Source organism: Talpa europaea (genome assembly GCF_964194135.1).
Source record: "Talpa europaea genome assembly, chromosome: 2".
NCBI classification, from domain to species: domain Eukaryota; kingdom Metazoa; phylum Chordata; class Mammalia; order Eulipotyphla; family Talpidae; genus Talpa; species Talpa europaea.
Genome location: NC_140068.1, coordinates 15,873,559 through 15,890,893, shown reverse-complemented (window position 1 = coordinate 15,890,893; position 17,335 = coordinate 15,873,559). Strand labels below are relative to the sequence as shown.

Genomic DNA, 17,335 nt, shown 5'->3' with positions numbered 1-17,335 from the left:
CATGTGGTCCACTGACATTTGATGCATGTCTTCTCCTCTCTCAGTCACTCTTAAGGGTCTCTAAGCATCTCTATTCCATATTGTTGCCTACACAGTGCTCTGTGGGCACATTCTAAGTAATTTCAAATCCTATTGCCCGCCCCCCAACTCCACCCCTCCGAGCTTCATTTCATTATGATGTTCGGCCTGATCACCTTTTTGATCTTTGGAATATTTTCCCTTTGAAATATCCAAAGGAGAATTTTGTAATTATGTGGGTCTAGATAAAGGATAGAGAAATTTTCTGAAACTATTCTTATTTTTACATATATACCTCTAAATTCAAAATTGTTTTCACTAAAAAGTTATTTTAAAAAATTTAAGAGTTATAACTTGTTCCCAAGCATGAAGGCTATTGAGTGTCTTCTGCTTAATTTCTTAAGATTTATTTAACAAAAAAATCTGTTTACTTGTATTACCTTTTATTATTCTTTGCCTTATGCAGTTATGACTTGCTAATGGGAGTGATCAGACAAGTATTGAAGTTAAACCTGTCCTTTGTCTCATCCTCTTGAATCTCATGAGTCCACCAGAAAAGTTAATTGATAAAATATTTAGCTATCAGCTCAATTTTAGTCTTATAATGGGGATAGAAGCTAGGATATATTATTTTTTGAAACTTACCCAATGATAAGTTGATGTCAATGCTCATGGATAATTAATTTATGTAATGGTGATAGATCTCACAGATATCTGGGCTGCGCATCTCAGTAGGTGACAGTTTGTGGACAGTGAGCAAAGGAGACTTGAAATGAACCTCGAGGATGTCTGACAGCACAGCACAGGCCTGTCTTAGAGTTTAATCATGTCTTGCAATACATTTTATCTTGGGATGTCTCCTTACCATAACCAAATGCTTCCCAATAGTCAGTGAATATTAAAACAGTGGAAGAAATAATTGTGAAGATGTTTAAAATATTTCTAGATAAAGATAACTAAGCAGGAGGGGCCTCCCTGGCGGCGCGGAGAGTTGAGACGCTGCCTATGAAGCTATCCGCAACCACTGCAGCACGAGTTCAATCCCCACCCAGGGAGATACCCACATGGCACAGCAGATCTCTCCTGGCTTGCCCGCTGCTCCCCTCAGCAGTGTGTTTCAGTCAATCTGCCTGTTCTGTTCCCCACGCTGTCCCTAGTGAATCCTCTCACCCCCACACCTCTGGCCTCTACCCCGGTTCTTGTATACATAAATAAATAAATCTTTAAAAAAAAAAAAAAACTAAGCAGGAGATTACTTATCTTTCTTCCGCCAGTATGGAGAAAGTTTGCAGACTAAATTGCCACATGATAGCATGGATAGCAAGTGCTTCTCAAAAACAATTTAATGTTAAAATTGTCAGTTGTGGCTCATTTATTGAGAGATCATTAAAATCTGGGGCCTCCCTGGTGGTGCAGCAAGTTGAGCGCTGTGCTGTGAAGCTACCTGCAGCTTCTGCAGTGCGGGTTCGATTCCCGCCCAGCCAGGGAGAAACCCACATGGCGCGGCAGACCTCTCCTGCCTCTCCCACTGCTCCGTCTCTGGTGAATTCTCTCACCCTCCCACACCTCTGGTATATTCTTGTTTAAATAAATAAATCTTTAAAGAAAAAGAGATCTTTAAAATCTGTATCTAAAGATAAACACATGAATTTGCTTATGTTTAGAATGCATCACGTGATGATTTGTATGATTCTTTACTCCCTTTGAAAACACTCACTCCATCTGCTTAAAAGAATTCCATGGTTTTATTTCCGATACCCTGTTGGTTTTTGATTAGTGGAAACCCAGTACCTTTTGCTGAGTATTTCTGAGGCAACAGAACTTTAATTTTCCTATGGGCTTTTTGTATGAACAACTCTCCTTATGTTTGAATTAATTTGTTTGAAAATATTTGTGGAAGAAAATGAATATGCAGAAATACACTTTTTGGTGACTTGGTAATGGACAGTTTATTCATGCACAATGAAAAATGGAGTAAGGGCCTTGCACACATGTGCCCTGGGTGCGAGGGAGTGTTTCAGGCTGTGTACAAGGCCTTCATCGGTGTCCTTATTTCATGTCTTCTGACAAGTGTATTTGGGGCCATCGGAGACCTTCTGAAGATGACCCTAATTCTGTATTCAGTTTAAGGTGAATTTGGGGTAAATTTTGGTAAAGGATAATTTGGGAAGCACATGGAAGGTGAGGATCAACTCCCCGGAATATACTATGATACGTGTCATTTCTACAGAGGGTGAATGATCATTTAGATTCATGTATTTATGTCTTACTCCTCAGTAGAAGAGGAATGATAAGAGATAACCCAATCCTTTGGGGAGAGAAACTGCTGGAGAGCTACGCAGTTCATATCACTGAGGGGCTTGCATGACCTGGGATGTGTTTTATATTTTAAATGGATGGCAATGGGGAGAAATGATGCAATGCAATTTGCATTTGATAAGAACCTAGATGATGGCAATATGAGTCCAGGATATGAATGGGTCTAGACTGACAGTAGAGCATTCAGTCAGGATACTCCTGTAACCTTCCGGGCAGAGGTGAAAATGACCAGTAGTAAGGCAGTGGCAGGGGAACAGACATAATGACCTGCAAGTATGGCATACACTAAGGGAGGGAGGAGAGGTAGACACCAAGATTGCCGGATGGTATTGGATGGAGCCTGAGGTTGTGAATACAGGAAAGAAGTGTCAGGGCAGAGATGCAGGTTAGGAGGCAGTTTGGTGTGATGGTACCTTCCATTCTGATTATGTTGAAATGAGACATTTGAATATCAGCATCCTGGAGAGAGATACCTCATATGCCATTGTTACTATGGAGCTATACATGCAGGTGAGAGAATTGGGCAAAGAAACTTTCTTTTTTTTAAGATTTATTTATTTATACAAGCACTGGGGTACAGGCCAGAGGCGCGGGAAGGTAAGAGAAGTCACCAGAGACAGAGCAGGGAGCAGAACAGGCAGAAGGACTGAAGTACACTGCTGAGGGGAGCAGCGGGTGAGACAGGAGAGGTCTGCCACTTCTCCATGTGGGAATCTCCCTGGCCGGCTGGGAATCAAAGTGGCACTGCAGAGGCCGTGGACAGCTTCACAGCGTTGTGCTCAACTGCTGCATCACTGGGGAGGTCCTGGGCAAAGAAACTTTCTCCCAACATTTGAATGAAAAAACTATTGCTGACTTCCAAATTGCTTCTTCTGTTAAATCCTTTATTTTAGAATAGTATCATTTAAAGGATATTTTAAAATATAAGCTTGACATTGCAGCACTAATTAATCGAGATGCTCTGATTCTCTCCTGGATAAAATCCTGCTGTCCTGCTGCTTTTGTAGGATGGTTTGTAGATGGCTGTTTTGCTTTCTAACAATAAGCTTTAGGGGAAGTAGTATATTCTCAACTCCTGTGTTCTCTTTCAGCCTGACTTTGGTTCTTTTGGTGCATAAGTGCAGGCTGTGATTGTTTAGCTTGTTTCATATCCTCCCCCTATACCTAGCTCCATACCCACCTTGTGTTTGGGGGCAAATACCTGAATCATGGAAGCTCTACCTGCTGGTTCAGAGACAGGAACTATAACACACACGCACACACAAAAAGCAGCTTTATTCACATATAATTCACATATCATGTGATTCATACATTTAAAGTGTACAATTCAAATGTTTTAATATGTTTAGTACATATCTCTAGTATATAGTTGTGCAACCATGACCATAATCAAATTAGAATATTTCATTACCTCTGAAAGAAACCTGTACCCTTAAGATACCAACTCCCCATTGCCAGCTCTCCAATCCCACACCCCTAAACAACCACCTATTTACTGTCCGTGTCTACATATTTTCCTTCTAACTTAATGTTCTTGTTTATATCATTCAGTTACTATCTCTTCCTATTTGCCATGATACAGGTATTTGGATGTTGTTAGCTTATCCAGAGGGAGGCAGTGTAGGTTCTTAGTAGAGAACTGCAGGGGAAAAAAACACTAAGCAGAGCTCACAAAAACACTGAGATAAACACAACTCAGTGAGACAGAATCTAGGTCTTTAAATCTTGCTAAAATGAAGGACTGAGGAGGCAGATGAAGTAAAAGAAGAAACAAATACTCTAAAATAACTCATTTAAAAAACCAAAGGATCCAGGCAATTGCAGAGAAAGGTGAAAATGCAGTGTCCCCTGCCTATTGGTTTGTACAGATACTGATCTTGAGGACGTCTGGGTTCTATTTCTGGCTGTGCCCTTTGACCCAGTCATTGAATCATTTTGGATTATTGTGCTCATTTCTTAATAGTACTCTGACTCCCCAATTGATGTTTCTAATGATATTCAAGCTGCTTTGGAAATTGCGTCTAGAGTATGTGCCCATACATAGAAATTCAAAATTCTGTAGCTTTTTATATCATACAATTATGTCTTATGTTTCTTACTCATAAAATTAAAACAGCATTATGGCAAATAAAATGAGATCATGAAGATGCTGTCTAAGGGGAAATGTGGTAATTTGGAATGTTCTGCAGTCAATTACAGACCTTTTTTATTTTTATTAACTTTGCTGTTTAATTAGTGGAGTCCCAACCTCACATTAGAAATTCAATTTCTAATGACTTTTCTCCCAGGCAGGCATCTGGGAGCCCTGGAAAGACTCTGCTCTTAGGGTATCTTAGGTGAAGCCACGCACACCCTGCAGGTGTTTTGTTTTGTGTTGTGCCGTTTTGTTTTAGAAGATCTTGTTCTGAGAGCTGTCTGGAGGTGATTTATTAGCAGTTAATGTATGGGCTGATATCATCAGAGTCAGGGACCCTATGCTCTGCTGGGGATTTATCACAGGTCCCCTTCACTCAGCCCACAGAGCCCAAGCAGAGCTGCATTTTCGTCCGCTAGTGAACACCTCCCTCTTTAGAGCAAGAGAGTGAATGTCACTCGATCTCTTAATATAAACCAGCTACCTCCGTGATGTGTTGAATCCCTGTTCCCAGGGGATGTCTGCTTTGTATCTGCAGCTTTAATGTTTCACTTAATATCGTTTTTTGGCTACTGAGCGCTCTCTCCAGCAGCAGGCAGCATTCAGCTGCTCAACAACTTGCTTTATTTTCTGACCATGCCGGGCTGAGCAAGTACAGGCTGTGAGCTGCTGCTCGGGGGCTTTCTGTGTGGCGTTTGTATGTGTGTTTTTTTTTTTTTTCCCCAATTGAGAAGAAGTTGAAGCAATACCAGCTTCCTTTTCCCTAGCACCTAAGCCCCTGTGTCTTTCAAATGCGTTCCTGGAAAGGAGCATGCTCAGAGAACTGGCAAATCATTGTCCAGTGACCGGGAGGAAATGATCATTGCTCTTCATTTATAATGCAAATTCTGAGGTGTCTCCAGAAGTGTGGTAAACTTAAAATGATGGCTGTGGTGAGAACATCTCTGCAGAAAGTTGTGGTTTTGTTGCATCGTTTACAAAGGATGGCAGTTTCTTCTCCTCGGTATCAGAAGCTCTGTAAGGTAACTGAGTGATTGAAAATAAGAATCTTGGGTGTCTGACCATTCTACTGTTTCTCAGGTTCTGAAAACTAAATTTTCAGCATTCTTATCAAGGAAAGCTGCCTTTTCTAAGTAACTGATTTTAAAAGCTGCTACAGGGAATTGCTTAATTCAGTTTTGTTTAAGAATCTGAAACAAGTACTGTGTTAGTGCATATTTTTGTTTGGCATTTGACAAAATCTTGTCTTCTGAGAAGGGCTGGGGAACTGGAGAAAATATGGCAAAACTACATTCATTAAGACCTGTTACCTCAGTAATATTTCCCATTGTGTTATTATTGAATGGACATTAATCTGTGTATATTTCAGTAAATTTTAAAAGAATTTGAAATGTTTTTCAGGTTTCTTAGAAACTGCCCCTTTATAGATAATTTAAAAAATGAAAACACATTTTAGAAACTGCTAGATTTAATCTCATCATAAAATGTCCCCTTTTAGTCTTGAATGCCCATATATTATAATCGAACCTGAAAAAGTTAATTTTCTTTGGGCAGGTGGATTAAGCGCACTTGCAGGAGACAACTTGTTTGACAGTTGTAAATTTCAAATACTACGTCATTCTAAACAAACAATTGAATGAGTTCTTGCATTTTCTTTCAGAAAGTTAGCTATTACATATTTTGATTATGGCTTTGTTTTATTTAAACTATGTTCACACTATTTCATTACTTCTGTCAAAAATTGTAGTGATTGGATACAAAAGGAAAGAATGTTGAAGCAATTTCTACAGCTCCCAGCATCGTATTCTTCTTTTTATCATATTCTTCCTATGATTGCCAAGGGTATATCTTGTCCTGTTATCTGTCCAGACTCCTTTGTTACTGGAATCACTGTGTTCAGGGCAATATTATTTTCCTGATGATATAAAATATGACATGTTCAATCACCTACACTCTGTATATTGGATGGCAACAGATTATGAGGGGAGGAGAAGCAGTATTCTGTTAACTTTCTCATTCTATTTTTATTTCTTACAGTTTGGTCAATTCAATATATTTATGTCTAGAAATTGTTTTTTGAAAAGTTTTAGGTGAAAATTTAGATAATGGGGCATTCCTTGATGAAATACTTTTTATTTGCATAAAAATACTTTGGCACAAAAATACTTTTTATTTGCATAAAAAGAAATACTTTTTATTTGCATAAAAATTGAAAGTTAATTCAACTTTATAATTAAGTCAGAGATAAAAATTGGTAAATTATTTTCAGTGTGTTGAATTTTGGCCTACTTCAGGGAATAAATTTACTCTGGTAAAATATTTATGTATTTCATGAGTAGGCAATTCTGACAATAGGTAAGTAAAAGTCATTCACTCATGCATTTTTTTTCTTTGTAAATACAAGTATGAATTTACAAAGCTTTTTTTAAAATTTAAGCTGGGTCATTTTTCTGATCCATCTGAAGGTATAGTATACTTTCACAAAGGCAGGTGTTTTTCTCAAGTCATGTGATCTCGGTACTAAGTAGACATATGAAGCAGTAGAATTTCAAATACTGGAGAAAGTTGCTTAATTAGTTTCATAATTATATGCTAAGGAAGCTTTACTTAGTTCAGGTACTAAAGCCGTTGGATATGTTAATATTCATAAGAATATTGTTTGGACAGATTTGTGAGACTTATAATTTCCTAAAGAAACTTTTAAAACTGAAATGGTTAGAATAAATGTTAGTTTTTATTTTAGAAAATTAAAAATTGTATTGTTTGTAGTTATCTTTCACATTTCTTTTCTCAGATGTAGAATTAGCAACTGCCCAGAGAATAAAATGAAAAATATACAATTCCAGTACTTTCCAGTAGGTGTCAATATAAGGCAGTGATATATGATATTATGTCTAAAGAACTAGATTTCCAGAATAGGAAGTGACAAAATCACTATGAATAAATCAACTAGGAACAGATATAATTTATTTGCTTGGCTACATTTTGAAAACTGATCATTTATTGAACCATATTAATGCATAAGATATAATTAAAAGTTTTAGTTGCAGAATTTTTGATTAACCATTTTCATCTCAAATACTAAGTTGGGTATGTGTATCAACTGAAAATAATTATATTTTAATTATCAGTGATGTAAGTGTAGTACTTAATGGTTTAGATGTTTAGTATTTATTTGCTTTAAGATACTATAAATTCTCTTTTTCTTAAATTATAAATGCTATAATGACTGTCTCTCTATACCTCCTACGTTCTCTAAATTTAGTTTCTTAGAAAGGAAATGCTGTTTCAGTATTCATAAAAATATAGAGACAGTTTATTGTAAAACATTTACAGACTGACATGAATGAGAAAAAATGTTGCATAATCTAAGGGAGATGTGACTATTTACATTTTATATTGGCATGTTGAAATCAGTGTCTATTAATATGTTTGCCCCCTTTTTATTTCTCTTTGGGATCTCTGTATATGTCATGTGGAAATTTAGCTCTTTATCAGGCTTTTTTCTTCTGTGTGTACCTCATCTTTTTTGCTTATTTTCATACTTCTCTAGAGTGTCAGAAAATATTTCATGTATTACTCAATTCAAATATTGTGTTGAATATTCTCGGTTAGTGGTTTTTCCTGTACATCTTAAAGAGGGAAAGAGGAAAGAAAATTGGCACTGGGAACTCTCAGTTCTGAGTTAAAATATGGTTTCCCTCTTTTAACTTCCCTGTTACTTGTTTTTGTTTTTTTTTTCTGCCTTTAAAAATATTTCTTTCTGGTTATATATCCCATAAAATTTGGGCAGGAAACTAAAACAAGTGCTGCTTACTTGGAGATATAATTAGCAGCATTGAAATTGCCCCAATGACCTAAAATCACCTTATGCTAGATGCTAAATTTTCCCCTATTTGGTTTTGATTACTTGAAAATATTAATGATTATAAAACAAATTTTCTTCCATGAGAGCATAGTAAAAACAAACCGAATGAAACAAGTCAACTTTAATTTGTTTCACTGTTTTGTAATTATTTTGGAATATTTTATCACTAAATCTTTTGCATTATAATTGAGATTTTGTTGAGTCAGAAAGGAATTTTGTAAGTCATGCTACCAAATTAGTGCCCATTTTCACAAAATATTTATTGATGGCATGGTAAAAGCAACTTTTTGTGAAGTTTATTGTGATGTAAGCTAGAACTGAAAAAAGATAAAAATATAAAATTGCTATTATAAATTAATTTCCCATGCCTTAAAACAGCTAAAAATTATATTTAACCTGCTTAAACAAATGTATATATGTTGAAATCACTTTAGCTTACATCACTTTAGCCATCTCCAAACTTTTTAGTCATTGCAGTAAAAATATTTTAATACATTGATTTAAAAATTGAACTCATATGCCATGGTAAAATCACATTTTAATATTACTAGAGTGTACTTTTGTTCCTGCTTTCTAGTAGTCTCTTCTTGTACCTATTGATTATCTTTCTTTCTGTGTGTGGTGTGCACACATCATTCTGTGTGTGGTGTGTTCACACCACTCATTCATATACACAGTGAACCTGAGGCTAATCATTTAAGCAGTCTTCTAGAGCTTTCAGACCTTTATGATGGTGCTGCTCTCAAAGTTAGCCTTGAAAAATCATGTCCTCTAAGGTGGTGGAGTAGCCACCTCTGTGTACTCTGAAAAATAGAGACTCCATCTCATTCATCGTCTGAATTGATAGGTAATAGCTGCGGAAGGCTTGCTGTGTGCACATATGTTTGTTCACATGTAGACAACTCAGAGCTCCATCTTGGCTTATGGTGCCATGGGATAAGAGTCTATGACCACAGAATAGAAGGGCATGTATTTGAGTGATTCATAGCCCAGATAAATTTTATATTTTATATTCCTAAATACTCCCCCACTTGTTTATTAGTGGAAAACTCTGTTTTTGAATAATTAGATTCCCAAGTGTTCTAGGGTAACAGAGTTTTAATTTTTCATCATCTGAAAGCTGAGATGCACATATAGGAAGGTCACCTTCCAGAGACCCTCAGTTTCTCTCAATAATCAAGTCACACAATTATTGAGCCACAGGATAGGATAGTGATCATCTCTAACCTGGGGGTGGGACTCCAGTTGATCACAAGAAATGATTTCTTGCTGTCTTTTTGAGAAATTGTTGTTTTGGTTAGCTCAGAAAGTTTGAAGGCTGAGGTCTAGGTGAAAAATATAAAATATGGAGATATTTGTGTGCTACCTCATAGACACCTTGGCAGTTGAGTTCCTTTTCTCCCGCTCTGTCTGCTCTCCCTCAGCAGGTAGAGATTACAGATAAAAGTGAGGTGGGTACAGAGGTAATACGTACTTCCTTAACTATCATTAGGTGTCTTCTGGTAGTTTCCAAAAGCAGCAGCACTAGTTCATAAGACTTCCTGATTGCTGTTTTGCTATAACTCCCCAAGTGTATGTCAAAATAATTTTATAAAGTTACAGGGCCTCCCCGGTGGCGCAGCAGTTGAGCGCTGGGTTGCGAAACTGCGCGCGGCCTCTGCGGCGCCGGTTCGATCCCCGGCTGCTCCCCGGCCACCAGAGGAGGGTCCCACATGGCGTGCAGACCTCTCCTGCCGCCCGCTGCTCCCCTCAGCAGTGTACTTCGGTCCTTCTGCCTGCTCTGCTCCCCGCTCTGGCTCTGGTGAATTCTGTCCCCCTCCCGCGCTTCTGACTGTACCCAGTGCATGTATAAACAAAACAAACAAACAAACCAGCAAACAAATAAATAAAGCATGCCTCTATAAAAAAAAAAAAAATAATTTTATAAAGTTACCTAATTAACATTTTTAAACCTGAAAACTTCATGTTATCGTTGACATTTAGCTAAGAGCATTATAATTAGATATGATGCAATGCTCCATCAGTTATCTAAGAAATAGTTAATTCCATTTTACAAGATGGCATTTTGAATAGTTCTTTAACAGCCAGGATAGCATTTGTATAAGCCTAGGCCTGTGATCTGTGAATCAGAGACAAGGAGTGGAAAGTCATTCCATGGGGTTGGAGTATAGTATCATGGGTAGAATAAAAATTATCCTGTATTTTTGGAATATTATCTGGTAATTGTGACTAATGTGTTGTTCATTTCTGTTTACATAGGGGTAAAGTTTATTAAATTTCAAGAGGAAATTTCCAAACCAAATGCACTGCTAGATTTTAAACATACAGACATTCTCTACTTCTTATTAGTGACTGTGAGCACTGCCAGCTTCTCTTAGCATATTTGGTAGTTTATTTTTAGTTCTCTAAAACAAGCAATTAGTAGAACTCCTACCACAGAGATAGAAGAATATAGAGAATTTCATGCTATGTTAGCTTTCTCAGTTTCACCAAGTCTTTTTATCTCTGAGCAGGTAAATGAGTTCAAATAATTGAAATTGGAAAGGATTTGAAGTGCATCGGAGGGTTTCTTTTTATTTTTCCTATAGTTTGTTCAGTTCTATAGGATTCTAGGAGATTATTTTACACAAAGCTCACTTGCAAAAGCAGGCAGTGTTTTTTAATGCTTAATAAATAATAGACCGATATGAAACTATGTCTTGGTAAAGCCTAAACAAGAATTTGGAACAACATCAAATGGAGGCAGACATTGAACTGTTTTCACAGTAGGCTGTTATTTTAGGTTTGCTTTGAGAAAATTAAAAGAACAGTGGTCAAATATGGGAACAAAATAAGCACAAGCTTTTTTATCTAATTCATGTCTTTCTACTACTTTTACAATTTCCTTTCATTTTTTTGTGTTCTAAAATTTACAGTGTGTTTTCTCGTATATTTTGTCATTATTACAAGTAATATTACTATAATACATGGTTATCCTTTAGAGAGAAATATTCTTTATATTGTTGTTATCCTATTAAGAGAACCAGGTTTGACAAATTGGCAGGTAAAGGAACATCATTACTCATTTGTGGCTCAAGATCCTGGAGAGTTGGAAACCATCAGATTGAACCATTTCATTTACAAATAAGGAAACCCAAATCGTCCATGGTGGTTATTTTATTGCTGCTAGTTTTGTGGGGTGGGGATATTTTCTTTTTTCTTAGAAATTTAAATATAAAACATTCTTTTAAAAGTACTTTGATAGTTGAGTTCTCACTACATAATCTTAAGCAAGGTTTTGTTCAACTTTAAATTTGTACATTGACTCCTTTTTTACATGGACTCATTTTGTAGTTGTATAAAAAAGATGGATTGGTTCATTTTAATACAAATGAATATAGTTGGTTCTGCTTTTTGATTCATAATTTAGTTTAGTTTGAGTTTCAATACACAAGTATTGAATTATGTATTCACTGAACCTAATTCTCTATACTCAAACATGGTCTTTTTATTATTATATATAAAGGGGCATAATTCATTTAAAACTAAATTGAAAAGAGTTAACTAATTTTCTAGACTGGGTCTTTTCTTAATAAGATTTTTTATGGTAATAATTTAACTCAACCTATACTGAGGCTCACAAGTGGTAAAGGTACATTTAAGAAGCATAAACATAACATGCAATGTTGTATTTTCAATGTTAAGCAAGGAAATTCAAATAACATGTTCTGAAGATATTTAATAGCTAAGAGCGTTCATGCTAGATTAGAGTTAGACCATGTGAATTTTATTTCATTTTTTTAAAAAAGATTTATGTATACAAAAACTGGGGTACAGGCCAGAGGTGTGGGGAGGTGAGAGGATTCAGCAGAGAGAGAGTGGGGAACAGAACAGGCAGAATAACTGAAATACACTGCCGAGGGGAGCAGTGGGTGAGTCAGGAGAGGTCTGCTGTGCCATGTGGGTAGCTCCCTGGCCGGGAATTGAACTCGTGCTATGGTGGCTGCGGATAGCTTCATAGGTTGCATCTTAACCACTTGCGCTACCAGGGAGGCTCAGACCATGTGAATTTTAAATAATTCCACTTTGCCGCTTACCATGATTGACCTTTGGGAAAGTGATTTAACATCTCCGTGTATCCATTTTAGAAAATGGAGTTCACATTAGTGTGTGTGTCTCTCTCTTGATCTCTCTGCTGTTAATATTTGTAACGTGGTAAACAGAGCCTAGCACAGAATACATGCCATGTATGTTGATTGCTCTTTATAGAGTTGGTTATTACTGCTCTGGTCAAGATTATCCTCTTATGTTGGTTGTGTGTGGGTCCATTGAAATGTTCCATATGCTGTTCCCAGTATAGTACCTTGAAAATAAAAATTCCCTCCTGTTTATTGGTGTTGGGTTGTCATTATCATCCTAATTGTCTTTATCTCTGAAGTAACATTTAAATCTTAACAAGAGATGCACATCACAGTTGCCCAGGGAACTTTCCAAAAGATTTCATGTCCACAGACAGTGAATCACTAGACCTGAGATGCAAATTGGACCATCTCTGCTTTTAACAATTGAGTGGAAAAAAAATCCTTGAAGTTTTTCCAGGGTAGATATTTTCTCTGCTTGAGACTCAGCTTAAAGAAGTACAGAAAAAGCTGCTCTTGATCAATGAGTTTGTGACAAAAACTCTAGTAGATAAGTAGTCCCCAATTTGTGAGGGTTCTTTTAGATTACAGATTAGACTGTAGATAACATCTAACTATCTAGCGTTTCACTGGTATTATCCTGATTTACTAAAACATCATATTAAACTGAATAAAGCAAGGGAAAATATATCTTTACTGTGAATGCTATAAGAAAAAAATCGAAAGTATTGGCTTAGAAGAGAATGGAAAGAAAGAGAGGGAATCTTAAATGTTTTTGCCAACACTTTCATGGATTGTTTTTGATGCCATCAGTGTTGAAACTAAGATCAACCCTAAAATATCTCAAGTTACATAATTGTAGTTTTTATTGGAAAGTTCTTGATATTTGGTTAAAAATGATAATACGTTGTTTTGCTTTGTTCAAGGTACACTTAAGGTATACTTGACAAAGTTTTAAAGAGATAGAGAAAAAGGGAACTTAATTTTGCTTGAAAAATAATGGAAACAGTGGAAGAATTTGCATCTAATTTTCTTCTTGGATTTTATACCCTTTCTTTAAACTGCCGTATCGTGAATGTTTTCCCATATGGTTGGCCATTTCTTACTTTGTAATTTCCGGTAGTGTAAATAAAATTCTATTGAATGGTTAAAGATTAATTTAGTTAAGTAATCCCCTATGGTTAAGTAGCTAAGTTAGTACTAATCTTCTTATAAATACTTCTGTGATGAACATCTGCATAAATTATTTAGTGCATCCTGATTATTTCCAGAATAAGTTTTTAAATGGAGTAATTGGACCAAATCAGCATTTAAGGGCATTTGATGCAGATTGTAAAATTTCTCTTTTACACAAAAATACCTGTTTGCATGCCCAGTGGAAGCTTGAATACCTAATTTTCTGTAACCTTTTAGACTATAGGTACTATCAATTAAAAATATTTGATTAGAGAGCCTCTGTGGTGGTGCAGGGGTTAAAGACATATCTATCTCCAGCCTCTGCAGCAAGAGCTCCATTCCCTGGCCAGTCAGGGAGCAACCACATGGCACAGCAGACCTCTCCTGTCTCGCCCGCTGCTCCCCTCAGCAGTGTATTTTCAGTAGATTTGCCTATTCTGCTTCCCACTCTGTCTGGCGAATCCTCTCACCCACTCCGAGCCTCTGGTCTACAACCCAGTTCTTGTATGCATAAATAAATAAATCTTTTAAAAAATAAAAATATTTTATTAGATTGTTAGAGGAAAAACATCGCCATATGATAGCATAAAAAGTAAAACCTAGTGAGATTAACTGATTTGCCTAAGTGTGGGACCAAACAGACCGTTTCAGAACTGTCTTCATTCCAGATGCTGGGCTGGGAACCAGAGACTGTAATGTCTAAAATGGAATGTGGCAAATGCCATATAAAAAACTAGACATTATTTGGACACAGAAGAAAGGGTGGTACATTCTGACTTGAAAATGTCAGGGAAGTGTTTAGGGAAAAGGTAGTTAGTTACCTAATATGGATGTAGAGGAGTCTAGAGAGTTTAATGGGATAGAGAAATGTGAAAATAGGTCACAGAATGAGAAAAGGCACAGGGCACAAAAGTTTGCTCATTGTATCCAGAGAACATTGGGTACTTGCTTATCAGAAATGGCCATGAAATTCACTCATTAACATTTTCATCTCAGTAAGAAAATTACCCTTTTGAGTGCCAGCTGTGTCTGCCACATCACTGACTTTTGACTGCATCCAAATTGTAGTCTGTTTTTAAGGGGAAAACATTTGTGAAGATTAGAAGCATTCAAACATGGAGAACTTTTCTTAAAGGAAATTCTAAAACAAAAAAAAATCATAATATATCTGTGAAACAAGAACTTAATTCTTCTCAGTGTCTTCTTTAAAGGAAATAACCTTCCTTTGGATGTAAGCCGTTTTGTATGCGAGTGACCAAAAATGCTATACTATTATAATGTGGCTTAGTTAATTGGAAAATAGTACAATATTCAAACAAAAGAGAAAATAATTCATATTAGAAGTCAGTCTATCTAGTATTAACTCAAATTATAGATGTATAGCACTTTAGAATCTATGGAAATTGTATATATCAATTGCTGACTTTTCTCCTTTTTAAAAAATATTTATTTATTTATGCATACAAGAACTGGGGTACAGGCCAGAGGTGTGGGGGGTGAGAGGATTCACCAGAGACAGAGTGGCGAGAAGAATAGGCAAATTGACAGAAATACACTGCTTAGGGGAACAGCAGGCGAGACAGGAGAGGTCTGCTGCACCATGCGTGTAGCTCCTTGGCCAGGGCTTGAACTCATGCTGCAGTGGCTGCGAATAGCTTCATAGGTTGCATCGTAGCCCCTTGTGCCACCTGGGAGACCTCTGACTTTCCTTCTTTTATATGCAAAAAGTCAGTGACTTACTTATTATCAGTGACTTAACTTTGATGTGGAGTTTTGCTTGTAATGGGCTTTAATACATTATTTTATGTTGCTCAAGGGCACACAGCCAAGTGATACTCGGCTACATATCTAAGTGTTGAAGAGATTACTCTAGTGCCCATTACATTTTATTTGTGCCTATTTTTATAGAATTTATATTTAACCTTGCCTAGTATTAATATTCACTACTTCTCTGTTTCACTGTCTGAAATTGTCCATTTCTTGAATTTGAGGCCATATCTTATTTTCAAAGACTTTTGAATAGAAAAATATTTATAAATTTTGAATAAATAACCTGAATTTCCATTTTTCTTTCAGCTAAATGTTTCTATAGTAAGTAGCTATGTTATATTTTGACTCCATGTTTTTCATTGGCTAAATAGCTTTATTGAAATGTAAATCACACATCATACAAATTTCTTTTTCGAGGTGTACAATTGAGTGTTTTCTAGTACATTCACAGGGCTGTGCATCTATCACCACATTTAAATTTTACAAGATTTTTATCACCCCAAAAGATCCTCCATGCCCCTGAGCTGTTACTATGTTTCCTGACACTACACTCTCCCAGTAATCTACTTTCTATTTTCTTTTCTTTTCCACATTTAGTTGGGAGTAAGAATTTGAGACCGTAAGTGCTAGATAAAAGGGATGGAAAAATAATTTTAATTTATTATAATAAATTTCCTACTTTGCCTTTTAGAATGTGATAGTTTTTGAATACTATTAATAAAAATCAGGATAGCTTTTGCTAGAATTATTTGTAAACCTCATAATACAACAAAATATGTAATTTGATTTTTATATTGTTGAGAGCACTGCATAAAGTTTAACGGGGAAAAAGCTCAATTTGCAATCAAAACACCTAAGCTTAGATACTTTACTTACTAGTTTATCTTTTATAAACTCAGTGATAGATCAGTGTTAAATTTCTTCATCTAGACAGCAGGAATAATATTCCACTTACTCTAGAATGATATTGTAGAACTGCTGAATTCATGTTGATGAATTTGCTGTATAGGGCTAGAGTATTAGAAAATTGAAATATTAAATTTTCTGTAAAATTTTGCTTTGTAAAAAACAAAAATAGTACTTACCACATTTACTTTTATCATAATTCACTGCTGCAATAACATTTGAAATAGTGAAAGAACACACTACTAAAATTTCTATTTGATTCAACTCAGGCAGTAGAATGTTGAATACCAACCACCTCATGTCTTTCTGCAATGCAGGCTCATTTTATTTTTATTTTTCCTAGGGCACCATGCCAGCTTCCATATTAAGGTACCTTCTCTGCCAATAAAGTCACACTCTTTCCAAGCAATTTAGATTCACATTGGGGCTACATGAAAGATACCATAGTCTTCAGATCAGAATGGATGACCCTTGAAACAGCAGAATCTAGTCAAAGGAAATATTTCTAAACTTTTTCAACCTAAAATTAAGGCAGCCATTATATTTATAATTTAGACATTTGTTTTCTCTGATGCTCGGGGGCATATGTAAAACTTGGGAAGATATATTTTGAATTTCAATAATAATTCAACATTCTGGTAACCTTGGATGAATTTTTCATATTCTTTATTTTCAGAGTGAGGAGTTGATAGGTAATGAATACCTGAATTAATGACCATTATGACTGAGAGCTGCTTTATGTTAATTCTTGAAGCAAATCCTCCATGGCCTGTCATGGTGGAAGATCCTTATATGGTGGGTGGTAACTAAAGGAAGTATTTGCTCTTTTGGAATTACTTGCTTTGTATGGAAACCGAATGCCCTATTATGCTTATTTAAAAATGTTGAATAGCAAAGCATGTCAGGGAGTTAGTGAAAGATTTGAGAAGTTATAATGTATGTTAGAGTCTCAGAATGTCCCCTGTAGTTGAGAAATCAATACTTTATGATAATTAAATAATTCAATATTTTATGGTGCCAAATGTC

General features: G+C 36.0%; 1 protein-coding gene across 1 annotated transcript in view; it reads left to right on the top strand.

Moving 5' to 3' along the window:
• UTRN (utrophin) overlaps nucleotides 1–17,335 on the top strand; it is a gene marked incomplete at both ends in the record, with an annotated part of 425,527 nt that overhangs the window by 193,227 nt on the left and 214,965 nt on the right. The window lies entirely within an intron of this gene.